Raw genomic sequence first — 15,682 nt, forward strand, 5'->3', positions numbered from 1 at the left:
CAGGAGAAACGGAGCCCCTTCCATTTCTCCTCCCGCTTTGCTGAAGGGGCGCTGCGCAGCTCTCCCTCTCTGCTGAAGCCAGGAGAGTCTTGCTCTCCTGGCTTCAGCAAAAAGAACCCGAAGCCTCGCGCTGCGCTCCAAAGGCTTCAGGCGGCTATCCCTGAAGCCTGGAGAGCAAGAGGGATCAGTGCGCACCGACCCCTCTCGCTCTCCAGGCTTCAGCGAAAGCAATGCGTAGCCTCCGGAGTGAGCGCTCCCTCTGCGCTTCGGAGGCTTCGCATTGCTATCACTGAAGCCAAGGAGCCTGCATTTGCTCCATAGGACGCACACACATTTCCCCTTAATTTTTGGAGGGGGAAAAGTGCGTCCTATAGAGTGAAAAATACGGTACCTCACGGATTGGGAATCCTTTCCAGCATAAGGGCCACATTCCCTTCTCTGCAGCCTTCTCAGGGCCACTTGCCAGTGGCGCCCAAAGCAACACAGGCTGATTTCCCCTTTCAACAGCAGGCTAGGTTCTATACATTTTAAGATGGTGCCCATCAACTGCAGTTACTGTTAATTCTTCCATTAAAAAATCTACTACCAAATCAAAGAGGGCACCTGCTTTAATCAAAAGGTAATTTGATAAAAATCAACACATCTAGCCAATTGCACACTGCAGCCTTAATTCATTGTCATCAAAGCTGCAGATCTTGTATGCAAGTAGCTACCTACGGTCGATTCCCTTAATTCTTTCCCACAAAGGTGGCTGGCATTGTAGGCGAGAGAGACTTAACCATAGCATCCCATTATTTATTCAATAGGGCTGATTGTATGTTTTATAAAACCAATATAGGCAGGGCTAAATGACGCTTGGCATGAAACATTTTAAATTATGCTCTAGTACAATAAAAAAAAAAGCTAGCAAATTGATTTTTTTGAAACGTACCCAATGGAAGTTTGTATTTTCAGGAAGCTGAATCCTGCATTTTTTGACAACTAATTCTAGGGTTTTTTTGGGGGGGGTTGGTTTGTTTTTGCTGCGCTTCTATAGAATTGCAGGATGCACACAATCCTGAACAAAGATGGATGAGCTCTCCCAAGCTCATCTCGCATTAATTGAGAAAGGGCTGAGATCTTGGAAACCCCCAGATCATTGTTTACAAGCCAACATCCAGAAAAACGATTCAAATTTCAGCCTCTAAAATATTCCACTATTCAGTGTGATAGAGCGACGTTGCTCTGTTTCATTGCGTACAGGGAGAATTTAAAAGGCTGCAAGGACAAAAATCAGTGGCGCTAGGTGAGGAGAACAGCTTCCACCTCCAGATCCATTATTGGGCTTGAGCTTTGCAGCTGCTCTCCCAACAGCTGGCTGGAAGTTGGATGTTGTAGCCTAAAACTTCTGGAGAACATCAAGTTGGGGAGAGGCTGGATAAGGGGAGAAACCAGAAATCCTTCTCTGGCTCAGATTTCAATCCGAGCCAGAAAAGAACTCTGGGGTTTGTTAAAGCTCATCTCTCCTTTGAGTCAGGCATGGACAAACTCGCAAAGTTTTTTTCCTGAACCTGACTTGGGAGAACTTCAAATCCAGCGTCCCAAATCCTGCCAGGGTGCAAAGAGTTGCTTCTGATGCAACCAGGAGCTTGAAACAGCAACCGTGGTTGGGTTGTTGCTGTTTTCAACGTTCTCTCCTTTGAACAGCGCCTCCACCCCAAATCCTTATCAAAATCTGCTTCAAGAGCAGACCAGCTGTGGAGAGGGAAGCTGTCGCTTGAGAAAGAAATATCCTCATTTGCCCTAAAAATAAATAAAGAAATATCCTAATTTGCCCTAAAAATAAAACTTTGTGCTTATGATCCACTGAAGCCCAGTACTGAACTGTGTTCTATAGCAATAAATCCCAAATCAAATTGTGCCTCTGCTGTGAACCAGACTACATGTAATGGCAGCAAATTCCCTATGGAAAAGGGGGTCACTTTTAATTAAATTGCCCCCCATCCTCCTTTGCCACCTGGAGCTCGTTAGAGAATGGTTCAGTTCAGCTCTGATTCATCCATTTGTGTCCAGTCATCAGACCACCACCAAAAAAAAAATACAATATCACAATAGAACGGAGTGACATCAATAGAAGTTAGTTCTTAACATAGATTAACTGCAACATAAACATTCTTAGAATGCCAACCATCCTTGGCAGATCACAACATGCTCCGTTAAAACGAAAATATTCTTCTGTTATGAAATATTAAAATGAAATAAAACAAAATGATGCCAGCCTGAATAAAACTCTGTGAAACCTAAGTGAAGATTGGCATAAAACAAGTAGAAGATTCTGGAATATCTTCCTGGCAAGATACAACATCCTCTCTCAAATAATTTTCTCCTCTCCTCGGTTACTACAGACAGAAAATGCACGGCCTCCGCAGTTACATATTTATCTTGTCCATCCAGTGGATAAATTACAGGCTCGCGGTCAGGCCTCTCCCCACCTCTCCCTAAAATTTGCCCCAAAGTGTTGCTCTCTCAACACACTTTAATCTATAATAATATGTACAAAGCCTTCAGCCCATTTTAAACCACAAGGACAGGTATGTCCAGAATACGGCATATTTCTTCACTTTCTTCCTAGGGTAGCTAAAGGCTGGTTCAGATACAAAAAGCAATTGCCTGGTGATTAATATTAAGGGGGGAGGATTTAAATTGCACAGTGCCCCATGAGTAAAGCCTGGGAGGGTTTGTTTTAATAGACAATGAGTGCATGCATCCTGCTTTGAAGGTGACGTGGGTGTCTGAGCATGCTGCTTACAAAAGCCTGTCTTGTCCATGTTTTCCCACTTCGCAGTGGATGGGCAGGACTAAGCATGCTGGCGACCTTCTCAGGTTCATCAGAGAGCTGAGGGCTGCAGTCTTTTGGACCATTACAAGGGAGGATGTTCCACTAGGCATGGTGGGACTCCATTCCACATAGGGATGGAGGGGGGATTCAATTCAGTTGACATTTAAAGGCAAACTACCCTAAGTTCGGGACACGGGTGGTGCTGTGGGTTAAACCACAGAGCCTAGGGCTTGCCGATCAGAAGGTCGGCGGTTCAAATCCCCTCGATGGGGTGAGCTCCCATTGCTCAGTCCCTGCTCCTGCCAACCTAGCAGTTTGAAAGCACGTCAAAAGTGCAAGTAGATAAATAGGTACCACTCCAGCGGGGAGGTAAACGGCATTTCCATGTGTTGCTCTGGTTCGCCACAGAGCCTAGGACTTGCTGATCAGAAGGTCGGCGGTTCGAATCCCTGCGACGGGGTGAGCTCCCGTTGCTCGGTCCCTGCTCCTGAATTCCCAAATTCCCAGCCATGCTCCAGCCAAGCGTTATGTCTAGTAATCAAATCTGTGAGAGGACAAACGGTCAGGGGGGAAACCCTGTTTTCTAGCCAAGAAGGCAAAAGATCAGGGGAAGCAGGCGCAATGCTCTTTGACATACTGTTGCATGTCTGGTGCGAGGTTTGCCTCCGCAAAGTGGAGTGTTACTTCCACAGATATAGATCCGTGGAGAGCGGATTAGAAGAGTGAGAAACATGTATGAGAAAAGCCAAAATGGTCAGATTCTTCCATCCATACTTCCAAGTCAACGTGCAAAGGATCTGTACATAAGATGTAAGAAGAACTCTCCCCTCCTGTGATTTCCAGCAACTGGGATTCAGAAGCACAGAGCACAGCCATTGTGATTGGCAGCCATCAATAGCCTTAGGTAAAGGTAAAGGGACCCCTGACTATTAGGTCCAGTCATGGCTGACTCTGGGGTTGCGGCGCTCATCTCGCTTTATTGGCCAAGGGAGCCGGCGTACATCTTCCAGGTCATGTGGCCAGCATGACTAAGCTGCTTCTGGCGAAACCAGAGCAGTGCACAGAAACGCCGTTTACTTTCCCGCCGCAGTGGTACCTATTTATCTACTTGCACTGGCGTGCTTTCAAAGTGCTAGGTTGGCAGGAGCAGGGACTGAGCAATTGGAGCTACACCCCGTCGCGGGGATTCAAACCGCCAACCTGATCAGCAAGCCTTACCTCCCATGAATTTGTCCATTCCTCTTTTAAACCCTGTGGGAGGGAGTTCCACAGTTTAACCATGCACTGTACAAAGAAGGTCATTCTTTTATACGTCCTGAATCTTCCAACATTCAGCTCAATCATTGAGCCCACCAGTGTTAGGAGAGAAAGAATAAAGCTTTTCCCTACCCACTTTCTCCGTGACATGCAAAAATATTTATAAACCGTGTTCTCTGCTTACTTGCCTTTTCCCTAAATGAAAAAGTCGTCACGGGAAAATTGCACCAATCCCCTTGATCATCTGTGTTGCCCTTTTCGAACCTATACAAGGCTGAAGAAGTGGTGGTAAGCTCCAAGTACAGAACACAGAACACACTGTGGTTTTGCAGGTTGCTTAGCCTAGTCTCCGGGATGCGGGTGGCGCTGTGGGTTAAACCACAGAGCCTAGGACTTGCCAATCAGAAGGTCGGCGGTTCGAATCCCCGCGACGGGGTGAGCTCCCGTTGCTTGGTCCCTGCTTCTGCCAACCTAGCAGTTTGAAAGCACGTCAAAGTGCAAGTAGATAAATAGGTACCGCTCCGGGGGGAAGGTAAACGGCATTTCCGTGTGCTGCTCTGGTTCGCCAGAAGCGGCTTAGTCCTGCTGGCCACATGACCTGGAAGATGTACGCCGGCTCTCTCAGCCAGTAAAGCGAGATGAGCGCCGCAACCCCAGAGTCGGCCACGACTGGACCTAATGGTTAGGGATCCCTTTACCTTTACCTTTATTCCTAGTCTCCTGTCCTAGAAATGAAATGCAGCCAGTGATGCTGCTAGCAGGAATCACAGGAGCATAGAAAGCTGAGTTAGACCAGCGATCTGTCCCTTTCCACTAAGGAACCCTTTCTCAACCTGTGGGTCCCCAGATGTTGTTGAACTACAACTCCCATCACCCCTAGCTAGCAAGGCCAGAGCTCAGGGATGATGGGAGTTGTAATCCAACAACATCTGGGGACCCACAGGTTGAGAACCGCTGCACTAAGCGCTCTTCCACACTTCCGTTTGTCCCAGATTTCTAAGCATGGGACCAAGAGGTTTTTCCTTTCATACTGCCCCAGGAAAACCTGTCATTTTCTGCTGAATCGGAAGAAACGTCTATCAGGTTTGCTGCAGGGAAGCAGCGGTGCAAAAGAAAAACTTCTCACACCCATGCCTAGAAACTGGGGTACAAAGGAAGTGTGCCTGAATGCACATGGAATTTCCTGTGCCTTCTTTGGTTGCAGAACTGCATCACCAAATCGGGAGAAGCGAAAATTGCAACTAGAGTTATGTTTCACACATGATTTGGTAGGTTGCCATTAAATGCGAAAGGAATGAATTTCTCCCCTGCACTAGTCCAGAGCAATTAACTTGGGCAGGCACTGGACTTCTCTGGGGAACAAGCAAAGAGAAGATGCACAGGTAAGACAAGTCTAGTTTGGGCCTCTTATTTGGAACAATAAAAATAGACTGAGGAGGACGGGATCCCTGCTCTCCTCTGGTTCATCCCCATCTCTGTCCTCGATTCCAGCTGGCTTCTCAGCTTCGCAGACTATTTTTCGAATCCCTGATTCTTATCAGCATGTGAATTTCATTTCTGGCGCAGGAGACCCTGCAGAATAACAGGGCAGAACTTTTCTTCCTATGAGATCTCAGTGGCAGCCTTAAAGCCCTGCGCAAGTTTACCCAGAAGTTAAACTCCTCTGACTCTCTTCCAGACAACTGCAGTTTTGAAAGCCGCAGGTGTCATAAGTTAGGGTTTTTAACTGGATTTAGCTTTGCTGCATTTGTTGAGCTTGGTCCACCCCACTTGAAGACAATTGTGATGAAGCAGTATATACCGTATTTTTTGCTCTATAAGACTCACTTTTCCCCTCCTAAAAAGTAAGGGGAAATGTGTGTGCGTCTTATGGAGCGAATGCAGGCTGCGCAGCTATCCCAGAAGCCAGAACAGCAAGAGGGATTGCTGCTTTCACTGCACAGCGATCCCTCTTGTTGTTCTGGCTTCTGAGATTCAGAATATTTTTTTTCTTGTTTTCCTCCTCCAAAAACTAGGTGCGTCTTGTGGTCTGGTGCGTCTTATAGAAAGAAAAATAAAGTAGATTTTAGTGTGCTGAATAGTGACCACAAACACCAGGAAGGCTGACTCCCGACATCAAAAAAGGACACACACAGAGCAGCAGCAGAAGGAGGCAATGTTCAAACGCAGGTGAAAATTCAGCTTTTGCAAGCTGAAGGAAAAAAATAGGGATGCTCCAGCAGGCTCATCATCTTCAAAGCAGAACCTAACTATTCATTATCTATTAAAGTCAACCCGCCCTGGCCTTATTCACAGGGCTGTTGTGCTATTGTTCCCATTGCACAGAAGAGGAAAACTAAGTCTTCCGCTTTCCTTTGCTTGCATCCGATAAGCGGGGGAAATGCAGAATGAATTTTGATGGCACTCCTGTGACTCAACGGAAGTGCATGATTCACCTTGGCTTGGTGCAAGATCAGGCAACAGCCAGCCCTGCCTTCGCCTTTTTCCTGGCAATGAAGCATATCTCAGATGATTCACAGCTGAGAATGTAAGAAGGGATCTCTTTTCATTCCTCCCTGTATTTGTCTCATGCAGGGTTGTTTCCGTACCGCTGCAGTTTGAATTGCCAAAAAAACTATGTTATTGACCTCACTGCCTGCTGTGGTGAAATCACTTACGTAATTTATGCAATGACATAAGTTACCTTGTCATTACGATATCCCACCCCATTCGTTTCAGTGCAAAGGAGATGCAATGCGAGGACCGTGGGAGGGGAACATAATCAATTATATTTCATTGGTGGACTGGAAGCAACAGCAGGAAATAGCCATTGTGTTCATTGGATCGATTTCCATTCTGAACATAGAAAATTCTACTCCTGTTTTCAGTAGAATTCTCCAATATCTTTATTCGCTGCATGCCATGTTGGCTGAGAGAGAGAGAGAGAGAGAAATGGGAATCTTTGCAGTCGTTGATAAGTCCCAATGTTAAAGAAATGAGGGCCACCCACTAATTTCATAATGCACTTTTGCTAATCTATGATGCTGCCACATTTGGAATAAAGGCACACTGTTCTGACTGCACTGTCTTCAAAGGGGGGGGGGCATTTTAGTTCTGGGAAATGATAATAATTTCTTGTACCCTGCCCATCTGACTGAGTTGCCCCAGCCAATCTGGGCAGCTTCCAACAGAATATAAAAGAACACAACAAAACATCAAAAGCTTCCTGATACCAGGCTGCCTTCAGATGTCTCCTAAAGATTGAATAGTTACTTATCTCCTTGACATCTGATGGGAGGGCGTTCCATAGGGCGGGTGCCACTACCGAGAAGGCCCTCTGCCTGGTTCCCTGATGCTTCATTTCTCACAATGAAGAAGCCACCAGAAGGCCCTCGGAGCTAAATTTCAGTGTCTGGGCTGAACGATGGGGGTCAGGGGCACTGACATTGGCCCCAGATTATGGGTGCCCAATGGCACCCACAATGTAACGTGACGTCATGATGTCATGTAACATCACGTGCGTCGCAGCGGCACCTGGGAGGTCTCCCATGCGACTTCCGGTTTCTTCCAAGGCCTCGTGCGGCCTCAGAGGTTGCGTCAGAGGCCATACAAGGCCTCAGACATGACTTCTGGGGCCCCGCGAAACACCAGAAGTAACATTGGAGGCCCCACAGCATGTGGGTTGTGTGGGGACCTGGGCCCCCTAGAGTTGGCAGCGGTAGAGTTGGTGCAGATACATCCTTCAAGTATGAAAGGAGCGGAAAGGGATAACCAAAACAATAAAAGTGGCTGGAGCAACTACCCACTGAGAAAAGGTTATAGTATTGGAGGGTGGGCAGGTTTAAAAGGAAAGCGACAAAGGGATTGAGGTGGGCCGTGAGTTTAATAAAATTATATGCCCAGTGTGGAGAAAGTGGTTAGAGTGTCCCTTCTTCTCTCATAGGACTCAGCTGTGGTGATCTGAGAAAATTTGTGTTGCCAAGAGACGCAGGACCGAGTCAGGAGTGTCTTCCTCCACACGATGTGGAGATGGGGGTAGAAACGTGTCTCAGTTCACATTTAGCCAAGTTTGCTAATTCACATTTCCATGAACTGGGATGCAGCTATACTTCAGAATTTGTACACCTCTAAATGTCACCATTTAGGGACGTGGGTGGCGCTAAGGGACGCGGGTGGCGCTGTGGGTAAAAGCCTCAGCGCCAAGGGCTTGCCGATCGAAAGGTCGGCGGTTCGAATCCCCGCGGCGGGGTGTGCTCCCGTTGTTCGGTCCCAGCGCCTGCCAACCTAGCAGTTCGAAAGCACCCCCGGGTGCAAGTAGATAAATAGGGACCGGTTACTAGCGGGAAGGTAAACGGCGTTTCTGTGTGCGGCTCTGGCTTGCCAAAGCAGCGATGTCACGCTGGCCACGTGACCCGGAAGTGTCTTCGGACAGCGCTGGCCCCCAGCCTCTTAAGTGAGATGGGCACACAACCCTAGAGTCTGTCAAGACTGGACCGTACGGGCAGGGGTACCTTTACCTTTACCTTTAAATGTCGCCATGCAGTACTCCCAACAACAACAAAATGTACACAAATGCATACATTAAAAGAAAGTGTGCACTGAAATGCAGATGTTGGTGAAATTAGCATGCTAAAATGCATTATATTAGGGGGAATTACTTTAAGAAATGAAAATGGAAAAACTGCATACAAAAAATGTGCATATTTGGAGAAAGTAAGTTTGTCTCACTTCAGAGAAGCCGCACTCTGTTGCCAAGGTTTGATTGGCTTTACAGACTATGGGTTGTTGGAGAGAAACAAATGATAGTATTCAGTTCAGACATAATTCTAAGCCAGGGCTGAGGAGCCTTATATTGGGCCACAATCCCTCATGGGGAAATTCCCAGGGGCCTGTTGCAAAAGTGGGTGGAGCAACATATGCAACTCTTGGCTTTGCAAAATAGGTTGCTTTCCAGTTGTGCAAAAGTCAAAGCTTTCTACAAAGCTTTCTACATTCTCACATGTTGCATCTCTCCATGCTCCATTCAGGCAAGCAGACGGCGTTATTACACATCATGGACATGTCCCAGCTGTGCGAATGTTCAGGGAGGCAGGAGAGGATATGTTGTTTAATGATATCCTTCCTAACTTGCTTGTTGCAGGCTAGTTTTAGCCTCTAAATATAGGATTCCTGGTAAGATCCCTTCTTGTCCCTCTTGAAAAGAATAAACACAACAATCTTATTAAAGTGAATATAAAAGCAGTTTACTCACATTCATTCAGTTCACAGTTAGATGCCTGAAGGCAGACTTAGGCTACAAAAGTATATAACATGTGGAACTAATCCATAAGGGAGTTAGTACCTAAGTGACTGCGAACAAGCATTCACTTCTCCTCACACATAGAGAAAAACAAACCGGAGAAGAGAGAGGAGCAAAAGAAAATGGTGTGCTCCTCTTCCCCAGATTAGGCCACACACACACTAGTCACATGCAGAGGAAGTTTGTCCCAGCTCAGGAGGAAACAGGAAGTTTTCTCCTGGCTGGTGCAAAGCATCTCCTAGCATGTCCATTCTAGGAATGTTGTACAGTGGTACCTCGGGTTAAGTACTTAATTCGTTCCAGAGGTCCGTTCTTAACCTGAAACTGTTCTTCACCTGAAGCACCACTTTAGCTGATGGGGCCTCCTGCTGCCACTGCGCCACCGGAGCACAATTTCTGTTCTCATCCTGAAGCAAAGTTCTTAACCTGAAGCATTATTTCGGGGTTAGCGGAGTCTGTAATCTGAAGGGTACGTAACCTGAGGTACCACTGTACTTGATTGCTATGTATCTGAAATAGTGTTTGGCACACAAAAGCTTATACCCAGAACAAACTTAGTTGCTCTCCAAGGTGCTGCTGGACAATTTGTTTATTTGTTTATTTATTTATGTTATTATGTTTATTTGTTTATTTATTTATGTTATTTATGTTAAAAAACTATGTTATTGACCTCACTGCCTGCTGTGGTGAAATCACTTACGTAATTTATGCAATGACATAAGTTACCTTGTCATTACGATATCCCACCCCATTCGTTTCAGTGCAAAGGAGATGCAATGCGAGGACCGTGGGAGGGGAACATAATCAATTATATTTCATTGGTGGACTGGAAGCAACAGCAGGAAATAGCCATTGTGTTCATTGGATCGATTTCCATTCTGAACATAGAAAATTCTACTCCTGTTTTCAGTAGAATTCTCCAATATCTTTATTCGCTGCATGCCATGTTGGCTGAGAGAGAGAGAGAGAGAGAAATGGGAATCTTTGCAGTCGTTGATAAGTCCCAATGTTAAAGAAATGAGGGCCACCCACTAATTTCATAATGCACTTTTGCTAATCTATGATGCTGCCACATTTGGAATAAAGGCACACTGTTCTGACTGCACTGTCTTCAAAGGGGGGGGGGCATTTTAGTTCTGGGAAATGATAATAATTTCTTGTACCCTGCCCATCTGACTGAGTTGCCCCAGCCAATCTGGGCAGCTTCCAACAGAATATAAAAGAACACAACAAAACATCAAAAGCTTCCTGATACCAGGCTGCCTTCAGATGTCTCCTAAAGATTGAATAGTTACTTATCTCCTTGACATCTGATGGGAGGGCGTTCCATAGGGCGGGTGCCACTACCGAGAAGGCCCTCTGCCTGGTTCCCTGATGCTTCATTTCTCACAATGAAGAAGCCACCAGAAGGCCCTCGGAGCTAAATTTCAGTGTCTGGGCTGAACGATGGGGGTCAGGGGCACTGACATTGGCCCCAGATTATGGGTGCCCAATGGCACCCACAATGTAACGTGACGTCATGATGTCATGTAACATCACGTGCGTCGCAGCGGCACCTGGGAGGTCTCCCATGCGACTTCCGGTTTCTTCCAAGGCCTCGTGCGGCCTCAGAGGTTGCGTCAGAGGCCATACAAGGCCTCAGACATGACTTCTGGGGCCCCGCGAAACACCAGAAGTAACATTGGAGGCCCCACAGCATGTGGGTTGTGTGGGGACCTGGGCCCCCTAGAGTTGGCAGCGGTAGAGTTGGTGCAGATACATCCTTCAAGTATGAAAGGAGCGGAAAGGGATAACCAAAACAATAAAAGTGGCTGGAGCAACTACCCACTGAGAAAAGGTTATAGTATTGGAGGGTGGGCAGGTTTAAAAGGAAAGCGACAAAGGGATTGAGGTGGGCCGTGAGTTTAATAAAATTATATGCCCAGTGTGGAGAAAGTGGTTAGAGTGTCCCTTCTTCTCTCATAGGACTCAGCTGTGGTGATCTGAGAAAATTTGTGTTGCCAAGAGACGCAGGACCGAGTCAGGAGTGTCTTCCTCCACACGATGTGGAGATGGGGGTAGAAACGTGTCTCAGTTCACATTTAGCCAAGTTTGCTAATTCACATTTCCATGAACTGGGATGCAGCTATACTTCAGAATTTGTACACCTCTAAATGTCACCATTTAGGGACGTGGGTGGCGCTAAGGGACGCGGGTGGCGCTGTGGGTAAAAGCCTCAGCGCCAAGGGCTTGCCGATCGAAAGGTCGGCGGTTCGAATCCCCGCGGCGGGGTGTGCTCCCGTTGTTCGGTCCCAGCGCCTGCCAACCTAGCAGTTCGAAAGCACCCCCGGGTGCAAGTAGATAAATAGGGACCGGTTACTAGCGGGAAGGTAAACGGCGTTTCTGTGTGCGGCTCTGGCTTGCCAAAGCAGCGATGTCACGCTGGCCACGTGACCCGGAAGTGTCTTCGGACAGCGCTGGCCCCCAGCCTCTTAAGTGAGATGGGCACACAACCCTAGAGTCTGTCAAGACTGGACCGTACGGGCAGGGGTACCTTTACCTTTACCTTTAAATGTCGCCATGCAGTACTCCCAACAACAACAAAATGTACACAAATGCATACATTAAAAGAAAGTGTGCACTGAAATGCAGATGTTGGTGAAATTAGCATGCTAAAATGCATTATATTAGGGGGAATTACTTTAAGAAATGAAAATGGAAAAACTGCATACAAAAAATGTGCATATTTGGAGAAAGTAAGTTTGTCTCACTTCAGAGAAGCCGCACTCTGTTGCCAAGGTTTGATTGGCTTTACAGACTATGGGTTGTTGGAGAGAAACAAATGATAGTATTCAGTTCAGACATAATTCTAAGCCAGGGCTGAGGAGCCTTATATTGGGCCACAATCCCTCATGGGGAAATTCCCAGGGGCCTGTTGCAAAAGTGGGTGGAGCAACATATGCAACTCTTGGCTTTGCAAAATAGGTTGCTTTCCAGTTGTGCAAAAGTCAAAGCTTTCTACATTCTCACATGTTGCATCTCTCCATGCTCCATTCAGGCAAGCAGACGGCGTTATTACACATCATGGACATGTCCCAGCTGTGCGAATGTTCAGGGAGGCAGGAGAGGATATGTTGTTTAATGATATCCTTCCTAACTTGCTTGTTGCAGGCTAGTTTTAGCCTCTAAATATAGGATTCCTGGTAAGATCCCTTCTTGTCCCTCTTGAAAAGAATAAACACAACAATCTTATTAAAGTGAATATAAAAGCAGTTTACTCACATTCATTCAGTTCACAGTTAGATGCCTGAAGGCAGACTTAGGCTACAAAAGTATATAACATGTGGAACTAATCCATAAGGGAGTTAGTACCTAAGTGACTGCGAACAAGCATTCACTTCTCCTCACACATAGAGAAAAACAAACCGGAGAAGAGAGAGGAGCAAAAGAAAATGGTGTGCTCCTCTTCCCCAGATTAGGCCACACACACACTAGTCACATGCAGAGGAAGTTTGTCCCAGCTCAGGAGGAAACAGGAAGTTTTCTCCTGGCTGGTGCAAAGCATCTCCTAGCATGTCCATTCTAGGAATGTTGTACAGTGGTACCTCGGGTTAAGTACTTAATTCGTTCCAGAGGTCCGTTCTTAACCTGAAACTGTTCTTCACCTGAAGCACCACTTTAGCTGATGGGGCCTCCTGCTGCCACTGCGCCACCGGAGCACAATTTCTGTTCTCATCCTGAAGCAAAGTTCTTAACCTGAAGCATTATTTCGGGGTTAGCGGAGTCTGTAATCTGAAGGGTACGTAACCTGAGGTACCACTGTACTTGATTGCTATGTATCTGAAATAGTGTTTGGCACACAAAAGCTTATACCCAGAACAAACTTAGTTGCTCTCCAAGGTGCTGCTGGACAATTTGTTTATTTGTTTATTTATTTTGACCGCGTCTGACCAACACGGCTACCGACCTGAATCTTGACTGCTATGTGTTTCACATCCCCAGTGGCGTAGCGTGGGGGGTGCAGGGGGGGCCGGCCGCACCGGGCGCAACATCTGGGGGGGGCGCTCGCGCTCGCAGCTCTCTGCCCCTACCTGGCTCACTCACTCACTCTCACTGCAGTGCTGGCTGTGCGAATCCGATCCGAGCCGCCGGGTCGCCGCCCACTGTGGAGGGGAGGGTGCCAGGCGTGCGGTGCGGTGCGGAGAGTGAGGGACTATCTGGGGGAGGGACAGTGCAGCGGGGGCTGGCGCAAATTACTTGCCTTGCCCCGGGTGCTGACAACCCACGCTACGCCACTGCACATCCCACACCAGCCAGGCAAAAAACACTCAAGGAGTGTTTGGCCAAGGGAAGGTCCTCAAACAGAGGGCAATATACATAAATCTGGAAAGCTGCATTTGGTGCATTAGCCTGAGGTTCCCCACCTGTGGGCTAAGCCAAGAATTGTGGTGAGGAAGAGCAAAAATGGCCCAGACTGGTGCATTCGCAGAAACCCATTAATTAGGCTTTGCTGTGCTGTGTCAACAAGGCCCGATATAAGAAAGCTTCTTAGCAATATCCCAGCCTCTCCAGGTCATCTGTCATGGATCCTGTTTGCTGATCAGGTGTGGCACCCTAATAAGTCTGTGTCGCTGTCTAAATATTTGCAATTTTGCCTGGTTGTTTCAACATGTTGAAAAGTCTCTCTGGCTCAAAGGTTTTGGCAGCCAGCAAGACTCCTTGATCCAGGACAAAGAGCGGCAGTACCTGGTTACAGAATCATAGAATTGTATCGTTGGAAGGAACCCTGGGGGGGTCACTAGTCCAACCCCCAGCAATGCAGGAATCTCAGTTAAAGAGTCCATGACAGATGGCCACCCAGGGTTAACTATTTTCATTTCCTTTTATTTATATGCAAAAATTTCTGAACCACCAGCAATAAGAAAAAGATATCATGGTGCTAAACATGTTATCACCCATAGTCCTGGCTATAAAATAACTACAGTGATGGATTATGGTGGTTATCGATATTATTACTACACAGGGCTTGTAGCATATTCGGCATATTTCACCTGCTTTATTTGAGCCATCCTTACAAGATATAAGGTAGGATATAATTATTCACCCCCATGAAGTAGGGGAAAGAGGCAAGGAGAATAGAAGACTGCCAGCTACTCAGAAAAGCGGATCCTGGTGTGCTTATAATATGTTAAAAGTTTCTACAGTGCTTTGAAAACATGTCGTTGTGACTTACAAGCTTTCTTGCTAGGATTTATGTCCTGAAAGATGTGACGTACCGTATTTTTCTGTGTATAAGATGCCCCCCATGTATAAGACGAGCCTTACTTTTTTGAACCCCAAATTAAGACATCAATATTTCTTGAGTTGTTGACCGCCCAAAGTTGTTGAGCTCTGCCTGCTCATTGCCAATCACCCGCCCAAGACAACCCCCAATTTTTGCCTGAACATTTTTAGCAAAAAAAAAATGTCTTATACACGGAAAAGTATGGTCAATAACTGTAATAAGCAAAGCAAACTGAAAGCAGGCTGCCGGTTTGCAGCAGAGATGAGAATCAAACTGGGGACCAAGCAATTCTTAGCTCAGGTTCTTAGCTTCTATAACAGGCATAGGCAAACTCGGCCCTCCAGATGTTTTGGGACTACAGCTCCCATCATCCCTAGCTAACAGGACCAGTGGTCAGGGATGATGGGAATTGTAGTCTCAAAACATCTGGAGGGCCGAGTTTGCCCACGTCTGTTGCATAACATGGGCCACACTACAGCTCTCATGATCCTTGAGTATTGATCATGGTGGCTGAAGATGGTGAGGGTCGGGAGTCCAAAACATCTGGAAGGGCACCATGTTGGCAGTCCTAGCTCTGTATCTCCATCAGCCTTCCCTGGTACCTGGGGCCCTCCAGATCTTGCCATGATGACACCCATCAGGCCTGACTGTTGGCCACGCAGGGTGGGGCTGGAGGAAGTTTTCCAAATTCCACATTTGCAGCACGGTGGGATCACTTTAGGCTTCCCCCAAAGAATCCTGGGAGCTGTGGTTTGTTAAGGGGGCTGAGAGTCGTTAGGAAGACCCCTCCCAAAACTACAATTGCCAGAGCTCCTTGCGAAGAGAAACTGGTGATGGTTAAACCGCTTTGGGAAACGTTTGGCATTCAACCTTTGGTCCCCATTCTGTGGTATATCTAAGCAGACAGAACTGAAGTCGGGATGGAAGGATCTGTCCATTTTGATTTCTCTCCGTTTCTTCCAATCTTAAATTCAGTTCTCTGCATTTCTGCCACAATTTGCAGGTTTTCTTTATTTCAAATCCTTGCGAAAAGTCTTCGACTTTTTCGTGCAGATTTCTCCCAATA

General features: G+C 46.8%; 3 protein-coding genes across 4 annotated transcripts in view; 2 read left to right on the forward strand and 1 right to left on the reverse strand.

The window, feature by feature from the left end:
- LOC310664458 (uncharacterized protein) overlaps positions 1 to 15,682 on the forward strand; it is a 541,032-nt gene that overhangs the window by 84,037 nt on the left and 441,313 nt on the right. The window lies entirely within an intron of this gene.
- The window catches only part of SLC5A10 (solute carrier family 5 member 10), a 118,020-nt gene that overhangs the window by 57,318 nt on the left and 45,020 nt on the right, over positions 1 to 15,682 (reverse strand). The window lies entirely within an intron of this gene.
- Positions 1 to 15,682, forward strand: part of FAM83G (family with sequence similarity 83 member G) — a 52,387-nt gene that overhangs the window by 30,142 nt on the left and 6,563 nt on the right. The gene's annotated exons all lie outside the window — the stretch shown is intronic.

This window comes from Podarcis tiliguerta, assembly GCF_965153285.1.
Source record: "Podarcis tiliguerta genome assembly, chromosome: 14".
NCBI lineage: Eukaryota > Metazoa > Chordata > Lepidosauria > Squamata > Lacertidae > Podarcis > Podarcis tiliguerta.